Source organism: Cetorhinus maximus, chromosome 13 (assembly GCF_964194155.1).
Source record: "Cetorhinus maximus chromosome 13, sCetMax3.hap1.1, whole genome shotgun sequence".
Classification (NCBI taxonomy): Eukaryota; Metazoa; Chordata; class Chondrichthyes; order Lamniformes; family Cetorhinidae; genus Cetorhinus; species Cetorhinus maximus.
Window position 1 is genome coordinate 77992880 of NC_135891.1, and position 13659 is coordinate 78006538.

General features: G+C 43.2%; 1 protein-coding gene across 1 annotated transcript in view; it reads right to left on the bottom strand.

The window, feature by feature from the left end:
* LOC144688730 (AP-1 complex subunit mu-1) overlaps positions 1-13659 on the bottom strand; it is a 117452-nt gene that overhangs the window by 98830 nt on the left and 4963 nt on the right. The window lies entirely within an intron of this gene.

Here is a 13659-nt window from a genome sequence, read left to right on the forward strand (position 1 = left end):
TTGTGAGAACACAAATAATTCTGTGCTAAAGAGCCGTTTCATGTGGACACTAACTGTATCAGCAGGTGGGGTGGGGTTTTCACTTTCTAATTCAGGCGCCCAATGCTAACTCGAGCAATTTCAAATCAAGTGCAGCACAACCAGATGTAGATTAAAGCCCCTCCGCTCAGCTCCAACATCAGACAAGCATGGAGGTGTCAGATGTGGCTCAGTTCATAGCACCCTCGCCTTTGAATCAGAGGGTTGTGGGTTCATGTCCCACTCCCGGAAACCAAGAACTGTGATTGTACTCGAAAAAAAGAGTTGCAATCTGTGACTGTTGATAACTCGAAAGAGTATCAGACCAGCATCACGCAACAGGGATCACACCACCCATCCAGTGGCTTCTAAATGAGATTGTCCCTTTACATAGAATTTACAACAGAAACAGGCCAATCAGTCCAATTGGTCTATAGCAGAGTTTATACTGCACAGGAACCTACTCTCACCCTAATTACCTCTTCCCACCTTGCCTCTATAGCCTTGTATACATCTGGGAAAAGTCAATAAATCAAGTCTCCCCTTAAATACATCAATGCCAAATGCTTCAACTGCTCTGTGTGGCATCAAGTTTCACATTCTCATCCAGTGTAAAGAAATTCCTCCTAAATTCTTTATTTGATTGTCATGACAATGTGTCGTGGACAATGTGGAATATTAATCCTTTGTTTCATCGGCTGGTGTAATGCCTTGGATTGTTTTTAGAAAGGAAAGGAACAGCTAGAACTGCAAAGACACTGTTTTAAAATAGCTGTAGAAATCACCTGATCTACAAATTGGCCAAGTTCCTGGAAGCCTCTGAACAAGGATAGGAACATAGGAGCAGGAGTAGACCATTCGGCCCATTGAGCATGCTCTGCCACGCAATTAGGTCATGGCTGATCATCTACCTCCATCAGTTTCCCACAACATCCTCATATCCATTTATGTCATTAGTATCCAGAAATCTATCAATTTCTGTCGAACATGTTCAATTATTGAGCTTCCATTGCTCTGGGGTACAGAGTTCCAAAGATTCACCAACCTCTGAGAAATTCCACCTGATCTGAGTCTTACTAAACGGCCTTACTTATTCTGAGACTGTGTCCCCTGGTTCCAGACTCATCAGCTAGGGGAAACATCCTATCTACCCTGTCACGCTCTGTAAGAATTCTGTAAGTTTCAATGAGATCACCTCTCATTTTTCTAAACTCCAGAAAATATAGGCCCAGTCTCCTCATAAGATACTCCTGCTATCCTAGGGATTAGTCTGGTGAACCTCTGTTGCATTCCCTCTATGGAAAATATATCCTTTCGATAAGGAGGCCAAAACTGTACACAATATTCCAGGTGCAGTCTCACCAAGGCTCTGTACATTTGCAGCAAGACATCTTTACTCCTGTATTCAAATCCTCTTGCAATGAAGGCCAACATACCATTTGCCTTACCAATTGCTTGCTGCACCTGCATGCTAGCTTTCAGCGACTCATGAAAAAGGGTACCCAAGTCCTTCTGGACATCAACATTTCCCAAACTTGCACCATTTAAGAAATATTCTGCTTTTCTGTTTTTTCTACCAAAATAGATGACTTCACACTTATTTACATTATATTCCATCTGCTATATTCTTGCCCAATCACTTAGCCTGTCCAAGTCCCCTTGCATTCTCCTCACAACCTGCATCCCCACCTAGTTTAATGTCAATAGCAAATCTGGAAATCTTACATTTGGTCACCACATCCAAATCATTTGTGTGCGTTACCAAGGGACATGGCTATGCAGTTCCCCTGATGGACTTCACACGTGCAATTATCTGAATTCTCTGCAAAACAAAGGACAATAGGCCGCTAGACTTCCTAACTCCAGAAATTGCCAGGAACAATGAAGGACTAACAAAACCAAGGAGGGTGCTACCCCCTTATGTTTCGATGGCATGTTGATAGCTTTGACAATGGGACATCATACTCCTTCATTAATATGGATTGCCCTCCACTGTGTGCCAATTGCAGATGTCACGATTGGAACCCCACTTGTGAAAAGATATTATAAGCTTGTGTGTTTGGTACAGCAAAAAAAGTCTGCAGAATGGACCAGTAAAGGCATAGAGATGACTGCAGAATGTAACATCACCTCTCTCTCAATCCACTGGTTCGGTGCCCCATCTCTCCTACATTTTGCAATACATCACACAGATCGAAAATTTTGATCGAAAGGAACTTAAAGTGTCACAGCATCCACTTGGATGCAGTGGCGAGATGATTAAAGGCAGTGTGTAGATGTGTCACTACACATCTATTTGATCTCCTTGCTAAGCTAGCTGCTCTTACTGTATTCAGAACAGGAAAGTGAAAAGCCTGCAAGGAAAAGCCAAGCTAAGAAAAACAAAAAAAAAGGAACAATTTTAGAAGGATTTAATTAGTGCTAAACAGAACTGCACAAACTAGTAATTAGCTGCAGACCATTTCCCAATAAGCCACCAGTAATAATATCCAAACCTTAGTCATCATCTCATCTGCAAACACCACATAACTCAAGGAGCAAACAGAGCAAAAATCTGAAGTTTCACAATATTCCCCCATGTCAAAAGCTCAAATGTGAACTCAGTTTTATTTAATCTGGGGGCTGGGTGGGGGTGAAAGAAAATGCACAATATATACTTTTAAAGTGACAGGTCTACCTTTCTCATGTCACTAACAGCTGTGTCAGGGAATTCTGGCCTGTTAATATGCAACCATGTCAAAACAAAATATTAAGCAAAGCAACAATTCTACTAAATTTAGCTAGAAAATAATCTACAGCTGTTTACCAGGAACCTCTGCAGGCTGTAGAGAGACATGCAGACTAGAATACATTACAGCTCGGAAAGTTTGCTTTTATATTGTGCCGGTAACATCATAAAATGTTGGAAGGCAATTCACAGGAGTGTTATCAAACTAAAAATTGATCAAGAGAAGACACTAAAGTAGTTGATCAAAAGCCAGGTCAAAGAGGTAGGTTTTACCCCGAGAGGCAGTTTTACTGAAGAGAAAGCGGAGGTTTACTGAGGGAATTCCAGAATTTAGGGCTGAGATAAGTGAAGGCACAGTCATCAATGGTGGGAGGAAAAGAATGGGAGTTACGTAAGGGGCTAAGATTGGCAGTACGCAGAGAGTTGCAAGTCTGGGGGGGCATGCTGTGCAGAAATTTAAACAAAAGAATGAGAACTTTAAAATTAAGATGTTGCCAAATTGCAGGTCAGCGAACACACATGGTGTGCAAATGAGAGTTTGTATCAATTAGGGTATGGACGCAAATTTTTGGAGCAGCTTAAGTTTATGGGTAGGTTAAGACAACAGTTATACACCAAGGGACTTGGGGTAAATCGAGCATGTCCTTAATGTCACCTCAGCCTTGTGATAGATACCATTCTTAAAACACATTAAGTATTCCAGAAGGTGTCTTGGAGAGAGGGAGGAGGGATAGAGATTAGATTGAGAAAAATGGGCATTCAATGCATTCATCATCTCCAAACTTGTCTACTTCCTCCTCCTCAAGGCTATAATCTATATAGCTCCACATTTACCTTACCAATGTAGGAACTCACCAAGGCTCCTTAGACAGCACCTTCCAAACCCAAGACCGTTACCATCCAGAAGGACAAGGGCAGCGAATACATGGGAACACCACCATTTGGGAGTGCCTCACCATGCCACTCACCATCCTGACATGGAAATATATCACCATCCTTCGCTGTCGCTGGGTCAAAATCCTGAAACACTCAGCCTAACAGCACTGTTCGTCTACCTACACCACATGGGCTGCAGCAGTTCAAGGCGGCAGCTCACCACCACTTTCTTGAGGGCAATTTTCTTTTAATTATTCATTCATGAGATGTGGGCATTGCTGGCTAGGTCAGCATTTATTGCCCATCCTAAACTGCTCTTGTTCAAAGGGCATTTAAGAGTCAACCACATTGTCACGGGTCTGGAGTCACATGTAGGCCAGACCAGGTAAGGACAACAGGTTTCCTTCCCCTAAAGGCATTAGTGAACCAGATGGGTTTTTACAACAATTGACAATGGTTTCATGGCCATTATTAGACTTTTAATTCCAGATTTTTATTAAATTCAAATTCCACCAGCTGGCATGGTGGGATTCAAACCCAGGTTCCCGGAGCGTTACCCTGGGTCTCTGGATTACTAGCCCAGTGACAATATCGATATGCCATCCCCATTAGGGATGGGCAATAAATGCTGGCCTAGCCAGCAACATCCATATCCCAGGAGCGAATAAAAAAGTCATTATTAATGTATTAACAGTGGATATAGGATAGCAACTTGATTGATTCCCCTCCCACAACTCCCCACCACCACCACCCCCAACTTCTGCCCAGGATTCCCTCATGTCCATATAGATCTCTTAACTCAATGCAAAAGGACCAATCCAAGATTTATCATCAGTAGGGCTCAGTACAACAGCAGCTAGCCATGTTTACCATATATCATGCTCTAGACAAAGGACATGAATAGGTACAGTGCTGGTGAGTAATAAAGAGTTACATTATACAGTTCTACCACAAAACTCCCATAGAATCAGGAAACTGTGAAACTTGAGCAATTGTGTGTGCATCCAGGCCATTGCTTAATAGTACAATAAGTTACATGAGTGAATCTCACAATGCCAGGGAGACATTCTCACAGGTTGTATATGAATATTTTTCAATACTGAAGGATCCAAGAGTCCATCAGTATATAATTCTTCAAACATTTCACCTTTATAATTTCACCTTTAGGAATTCTAAAACATGACTTCCTTCTCAATTGAACGGCAACAAATTAAGTATTTCGAAGGAAATTTTCATGTCCTCATTTAAGTCAAGTCAGCTAGCAAAGGGATTCTACACAGGCATAACTCCAATAGAAAACAATATAACTTTTGGCAGCAAAGGTGGAGCAATGTTCTCCGCAGACATTTAAATATTCCAGCCATGCAAGCTGTATGGTTGCCTGGCTTGTAAACACGCACTCACACAAAATGGACGTGTGCATTTTTGCAAAGTAAATGCAATATTTCCAGCAGAAACAGAAATGATCACTCTTCGATCCAATTAATCAGAAGTGTTAGAGGATTACCTATTAATGAAATATTTGTATTTGCTAAGCATTGTATATGCAAAGCCAAGAACAATCGTCGTCTTCAGGGTAGCTAGAGGTCAGGGATAATTGGACTGGGGCATGTGGATGCAAGTAAGTCCTCATTTTAAAGTCATAGATTCTGCCAATTTTATATAGTGCTTTGATGTTTATAGTTAAAACAAATGTGACTAAAATTTGTGCGGGAAGGAAATAAATCTGGTTGAAGTATGAGAGTGTGACACGCAGGTTGAGGAGCCAAATATAGGTGACACAGCAGCACCACTGGCAGCAGAGTGTAATTACCCCGTGACATGTTTACATATGCAGTTTCCCATCATAAATGTGGCGACAGGAAATTAAAATGTGCAAAAACTGATACAAAACATGTCCACAAAATGTGACAACAAAATATTTGTAGCCAGTAATTTATTATGTAGCTAGGCATTCTCCCCATAAGCTCAGCCTTAATCGCGATCGGGGTATTTCATCACAGCGTAACATTAACCGCTAAACACAACTCTATCTAAAACTGCTTTTAGATTCTGAGGAATGAAACACAAATTTCTACACAGTTTGATTTTTTCCTTCCTCCATAATAAGCAGCAATTAAATTCTGAGAAAGTTGCTGGTTAATGCACCATTACTAGAGGTCAAAATTTAATAGTATGATTATGGGAGCCTGGTGCTATCTCCGACAGCAACTGCAAACATCACCCGCCAAACTTCCCTTTACATACCGCACCGCGCCCGGACCCCACCTACCGCACCGCGCCCGGACCCCACCTACCGCACCGCGCCCGGACCCCACCTACCGCACCGCGCCCGGACCCCACCTACCGCACCGCGCCCGGACCCCACCTACCGCACCGCGCCCGGACCCCACCTACCGCACCGCGCCCGGACCCCACCTACCGCACCGCGCCCGGACCCCACCTACCACACCGCGCCCGGACCGCACCTACCACACCGCGCCCGGACCTCAAATACCACACCGCGCCCGGACCTCAAATACCACACCGCGCCCGGACCTCAAATACCACACCGCGCCCGGACCTCAAATACCACACCGCGCCCGGACCTCAAATACCACACCGCGCCCGGACCTCAAATACCACACCGCGCCCGGACCTCAAATACCACACCGCGCCCGGACCTCAAATACCACACCGCGCCCGGACCTCAAATACCACACCGCGCCCGGACCTCAAATACCACACCGCGCCCGGACCTCAAATACCACACCGCGCCCGGACCTCAAATACCACACCGCGCCCGGACCTCAAATACCACACCGCGCCCGGACCTCAAATACCACACCGCGCCCGGACCTCAAATACCACACCGCGCCCGGACCTCAAATACCACACCGCGCCCGGACCTCAAATACCACACCGCGCCCGGACCTCAAATACCACACCGCGCCCGGACCTCAAATACCACACCGCGCCCGGACCTCAAATACCACACCGCGCCCGGACCTCAAATACCACACCGCGCCCGGACCTCAAATACCACACCGCGCCCGGACCTCAAATACCACACCGCGCCCGGATTTCAAATACCACACCGCGCCCGGACTTCAAATACCACACCGCGCCCGGACTTCAAATACCACACCGCGCCCGGACTTCAAATACCACACTGCATGACACAAGGCTGAGGCGACATTAGTTGTTAGTGCCTCACTGCATGCTTGAACTGTGGAGTCGATCTGCTAAAAACAAATAATAGAGGGAGAAATTGGAGTGAGAGAGAAAACTAGCAAGAATATAAAAACAGACAGTAATAGCTTCGACAAATATACAAAATAGGAAAAGAGTAATAAAAGTGAGCATTGGTCCCTTCGAAGGCAAGACTGGGGAATTAATAATGGCAAACAAGGAAATGGCAGAGATTTTGTACAAGCATTTTGTATCGGTCTTCACAATCAAATACACAAAGAAATCCCAAAATAGCAGAACAGCAGCAGCAAAAAGGAAGGAGAAACTTAAAATGATCACAATTACTAGAGAAAAAGTAATCTAAAAACTATTAGAGCTAAAAGCTGAAAGGTCCCCTGGACTTGATGACCTGCGTCCTACGGTCTTAAAGAAATTGGCTGCAGAGATATTGGCTGCATTGGTTGTAATCTTCCAAAATTCCCTAGATTCTGGAAAATCACAAATGTAACATTCAAGAAAGGAGGGCGATAGAAAGCAGGAAACTATAGGCCAGTTATTCTAACACCTGACGTCTCTGGGAAAATCGTAGAATCAATCAAGGAAGTAGTAGCAGGACATTTAGAAAATCAGAACACAATCAGGCAGATTGTATGGTTTTGTGAAAGGGAAATCATGTTTGACAAATTTATGAGTTCTTTGAGGATGTAACAAGCAGGGTAGATAAGGAGGAACCAGTAGATGTACTGTATTTGGATTTCAAAAAGGTATTTGATAAGCTGCCACATAAAAGGTTACTACACAAAATAAGAGTTCATGGTGTTGGAGGTAATATGCTAACAGATAGAGGATTGGCTAACGAACAGGGAACAGAGTTGGGATGAATAGGTCATTTTCAGGTTGGCAAACTAAGTGAAGTGCCAATGGGATCAGTGCTGGGGCCTTAACTATTTATATTACTGACTTGGATGAAGGTACCAACAGTATTGTAGCCAAATTTGTTGTTGATACAAAGATAGGTAGGAAAACAAGTTACAAGGAGGATACAAAGTGTCTACAAAGAAATAGATAGGTAAGTGAGTGGGAAAAAAATTGGCAGATGCAGTATAACATGGGAAAATGTGAGGTTGTCCACTTTGGCAGGAAGAGTAGAAAAGCAGAATGTTGTTTAAATGGAGAGAGACTCCAGAATGCTGCAGTACAGAGACATCTGGGTGTCCTTGTACATGAAACTAAACATTAGCATGCAGGTACTCTAAAGCAAGTAATTAGGAGGCAAATAGAATGTTGGTGTATATTGCAAAGGGGATGCAGTATAAAAGCAGGGAAACCTTGCTACAACTGTACAGGGCATTGTTGAGACTGCACCTGGAGTACTGTGTACAGTTTTGGTCTCCTTATTTAAGGAATGACATACTTCCACTGGAGGCACTTTAGAGAAGGTTCACTAGGATGATTCCTGGGATGAAGGGGTTGTCTTATGAGGAAAGGTTGAGCAGGTTGGATCTATACTCATTGGAATTTAGAAGACTGAGAGATGATCTTATTGAAATATAAGATTCTAGCAGGGCTTGACAGGGTGGATGCTGGGAGGATGTTTCCCCTTATGGGGAAATCTAGAACAAGGGAGCACAGTTTAAAAGTAAGAGTAAGTTTAAGACAGAGGTGAAGAGGAATTTCTTCTCTGAGGGTCATTAATCTGTGGAATTCTCTTCCACAGAGAGCAGTGGAGGTTAGGTCATTGAACATATTCAAGGCTGAGTTAGACAAAGTTTTGATCAACAAGGGAATCAATGGTTATGGGGGGACAGGCAGAAAAAGGAGTTAAGGCCCCAATTCGATCAGCCATGATGTTATTGGATGGTGGAGCAGACTCAATGGGGCAAATGGTCCACTCCTGCTCCTAATTCTTATGTATCTCGAGCATCTCACTCTGATTCACAAGAAGTTACCAGAATGTATGCAGGGATGAGGAACTACAGTTATATAGATAAAGTAGAGAAGCTGGGGTTGTTCTCCTTACTGGAGAGAAGCCTACGAGGAGACCAAAGTACTGTAGATGCAGGAAATCTGAAATGCTAGAAACACTCAGCAGACCAGGCATCATCGGTGCAGAGAGAAAAATTTCATGTCAATGGCCCCTTGCCACACCTTCCACCTGTTATCTGGCCCAAGTATTTCCAGCATTTTCTATTCTTAGTTAAGGTCAAGATGAGAATTGATAGGGGGATTTAAGAACATGAATGGCTTAGTAGCCAAAGGACACAGGTTAGGTGATTGGCAAAAGAACCAGAAGCGACATGAGAAACAAAGCTTATATGCAGTTAATAGTTAAGACGCAGAACAGACTACCTGATAGGATGGAGTATACAGATTCAATCATAAAAACAAAAAACTACTGCGGATACTGGAAATCCAAAACAAAAACAGAATTACCTGGAAAAACTCAGCAGGTCTGGCAGCATCGGTGGAGAAGAAAAGAGTTGACATTTCGAGTCCACATGACCCTTCAACAGAACTGAGTGTAGTTAGGAGAGGGGAGAAATATAAGCTGGTTTAAGGTGGGGGGCGGGGGGAGAGAAGTTGAGGGTGGGGTGGTTGTAGGGACAAGCAAGCAGTGATAGGAGCAGATAATCAAAAGATGTCACAGACAAAAGGATCAAAGGGGTGTTGAAGGTGGTGATATTATCTAAGAAAAGTGCTAATTAAGAATGGATGGCAGGACACTCAAGGTACAGCTCTAGTGGGGGTGGGGTGGAAAGACTGACAAGGTATTAGTTGTAGATTTAAAAATAATGGAAATAGGTGGGAAAAGAAAAATCTATATAAATTATTGAAAAAAACAAAAGGGAGGGGGAAGAAACGGGGTGGGGATGGGGGGAGGGAGTTTAAGATCTAAAGTTGTTGAATTCAATATTCAGCCCAGAAGGCTGTAAAGTGCCTAGTCGGAAGATGAGGTGCTGTTCTTCTGCATGGGCATGGGGAGGTGACACCCTGGTCCACTCCTCCATCACCCCCTACTCAACCCCCACCTATGGCACCTCCCCATGCCCACGCAGAAGATGCAACACCTGCCCCTTCACTTCCTCTCTCCTCACCGTCCAAGGGCCCAAACACTCCTTTCAAGTGAAGCAGCATTTCACTTGCATTTCCCCTAACTTAGTCTGCTGCATTTGTTGCTCCCAATGCGGTCTCCTCTACATTGGAGAGACCAAACGCAAACTGGGTGACCGCTTTGCAGAACACCTGCGGTCTGTCCGCAAGAAAGACCCAAACCTCCCTGTCACTTGCCATTTTAACACTCCACCCTGCTCTCTTGCCCACATGTCTGTCCTTGGCTTGCTGCATCGTTCCAGTGAAGCCCAACGCAAACTGGAGGAACAGCACCTCATCTTCCGAATAGGCACTTTACAGCCTTCTGGGCTGAATATTGAATTCAACAACTTTAGATCTTAAACTCCCTCCCCCATCCCCACCCCGTTTCTTCCCCCTCCCTTTTGTTTTTTTCAATAATTTATTTGGATTTTTCTTTTCCCACCTATTTCCATTATTTTTAAATCTACAACTAATACCTTGTCAGTCTTTCCACCCCTCCCTACTAGAGCTGTACCTTGAGTGTCCTGCCATCCATTCTCAATTAGCACTTTTCTTAGATAATATCAGCACCTTCAACACCTCTTTGATCCTTTTGTCTGTGACATCTTTTGATTATCTGCTCCTATCACTGCTTGCTTGTCCCTACACCCCACCCTCAACTTCTCTCCCCCCGCCCCCCCCACCTTAAACCAGCTTATATTTCTCTCCTCTCCTAACTACACTCAGTTCTGTTGAAGGGTCATGTGGACTCGAAACGTCAACTCTTTTCTTCTCCACCGATGCTGCCAGACCTGCTGAGTTTTTCCAGGTAATTCTGTTTTTGTCTACAGGTTCAATAGTGGCTTTCAAAAGGGAACTGGATAAATACTTACAGGAGAAAAATTGTAGCAATGAGGAAGTAGTAGGTGAATGGGACAAACTGGATTTCTCTTCAAAAGAGCTATTTTGGGCTTGGTGGATCAAATGACCTCCTTCAGTGCTGTATTATTCTACAATTCTGTGAAAAACTGGATAACCACGAGATTCTTCAAAACATGCAATTTGTAATTAAGTTTTAAAGAAGCAAATTCTGTGAATGGCTTCATTGAATGAGGACCATCCCACCTACTGTTTCTCCACAAAAGAAATATACCACTTCTTACTTAAAAACACTAGGTGAATGAAGGGTTAGCACTTTTTAGAAATTCCTGCAACTATGACTATGCTATATGAAACAAGCTTGGTAAAATTAGGTTCCCTAAAGGAAAAGGCTTACAAGGGGAACAATGCTCCCAAATGGATCATAATCTTGGGAGTCTGCCATTTGACATTTACCCAAGGCCAGCGTCGCGAGAGCTCGACTTTACTTGTAGCAAGGAAGCTCAATAGTATGTGTTGCTCACTGCATACTATTTCCCACAACAAATATCTGCATGGCCTGAGTGATGTTGTCAATTTATGGCCGGTTTTGTACCGTGAAGCTGTGCCCAGGGAATGCTGAACATGAGGTCCAAACTCACTTCACATTAGCCCAAGAGTTAGCATGTCTCTTTCCATCTCTTTAATGTAACTTGACTCACTGTGCTATCCAATCCCTCATCTAATCTGTAACCATAATTTCAATGGCACAGATCATGTAAAATAAATCCTGAGCATGAATTTACATATTCAATTGTTTGAACAAAATACAAACTAAGGGACTTACATTTACAAAGTGCCTTCCACGGTCTCATGACATCCCAAAGAACTTCACAACCAATTAAGTATTTTTGACATTGTTGTAATTTGGGAACAGTGACACACAACTTGCTGACAGCAAACTCCCACAAACAGCAATCAGAGAAATTACCAAATCATCTGTGGTTTTTATTAAAAAGGTGTTGAATGAGTAGATATAATGTGATGGAGTCTGCCAGGTAGATTTATTCAGACCACAGTCGTGTTCAGCGTAGGAAGCATTTATTATATAATTAGTATAATTAAACCAAACTACTAAATAATTGGAATCACACTCCAAATTTACATGTAAGACATGTGGAAGCTAGCTAACTCCACACAATATGCCACATAAAGGTTACTGCACAAGATAAGAGCTCATGGTGTTGGGGGTGATATATTGGCATGGTGGAGGCTAACTGACAGGAAACAGAGTCAAGATAAATGGGTCATTTTCAGGTTGGCAAACTGAACCTAGTGCAGTGTCACAGGGATCAGTGCTGGGGCCTCAACTATTTACAATATAGGTGATAGGACAGAGTGTACTGTAGCCAAATTTACTGAGGATACAAAGATAGGTAGGAAAGCAAGTGCAAGGATACAAAGTCTGCAAAAAGACAGGTTAAGTGAGTGGGCAAAAATTTGGCAGATGGTGTATAAAGTGAGGTTATCCATTTTGGCAAGAAGAATAGAAGAGGATATTATTTAAATGAAGACACACTGCAGAATACTGCGGTACAGAGGGATCTGGGTGTCCTCATACATGAATCACAAAGTTAGCAAGCAGGTACAACAAGTAATCAGGAAGGCAAATGGACTGTTGGCCTTTATTGCTAAAGGCGATGGTGTAAACAAGTAGGGAGGACTTGCTACAATTGCACAGGACATTGATGAGTCTGCACCTGGAGTACTGTGTACAGTTTTGGTCTCCTTATTTAAGGAAGGATACACAGGTACAGTGTCTCAAAACCACCAATCTTGGGTCTGAGGCCATGCTGGATTTCAGATTGGGCAGCTTGGGTCAAGACAGGTCAGCTATAAAGGGTTGCTTGGAGCATGGGAATAGACTATTCTTTAACAGGAGAGAGGTAGGAGTGTGATAGTTCAGTTCCAAAGAGTCATATTGGACTCTAAACGTTAACTCTGCTACTCTCTCCACAGATGTAGCCAGACCAGCTTAGTTTTTCCAGCATTTTTTTGTTTTTATTTTGCCAGGTAAGTTTTTATTTCACTCAATTAAAGTTGAAGCAAAAATGTCCAGTTTTCAGACAACTCCGTTTTTGGACAGCTGGATTTGAGACAATGTACTGTACATACATTGGAAGCAGTTCAGAGAAGCTTCACTAGGTTGTTTCCTGGGTGAAGGGGTTGTCTTATGAGGAAAGGTTGAGCATGTTGGGCCTATCCTTATTGGGGTTTGGAAGAATCTTGTTGAAACATATAATATTCTGAGAGGACTTGATAGGATGGATACTAGGGGAATGCTTCCTCTCGTGGGGAATTTAGAACTGGGGGCATGGTTTAAAAATCAGGGTTCTCCCATTTAAGATGAAGATGAGGAGGAATTTCTTCTCTCAAAGAGTCTTTAGTCTTTGGAATGCTCTTCCCCAGAGCACAGTGGAGGCTGAGTCATTGGATATATTCAAGGCTGAGGTAGATTTTTGATTGACAAGGGAGTCAAGGGTTATGGGGGACAGGCAAGGAAGCACTTTTAAGGCCAGAGTCAGATCAGCCATGATCTTATTGAATGGTGGAACGGGCTGAATGGGCTGAGTGGCCTACTCCCGCTCCTATTTCTTATGATCTCATGACCTATTCACACAAGGTTGCATGGGTTGCCAGTAGCAGGCACACCAATTCACCTTCAAGACTGCACATCATCTGCAAAATATGTTGAAAAGTTTGAGATTTCATAGTTAGTGTTTTCTTCCCACAGTTTTGAATCAGAGATTACTATACATGACAGCAGTCAACCTTTCCAAGTTAATAATTCATGTGGTTAATCATAAGACCAGGCAGCCCTATAAGACTTTCCTTGTTTAATTCAGTACTTTAGCTTTATGCCTGGCAGTACTGCA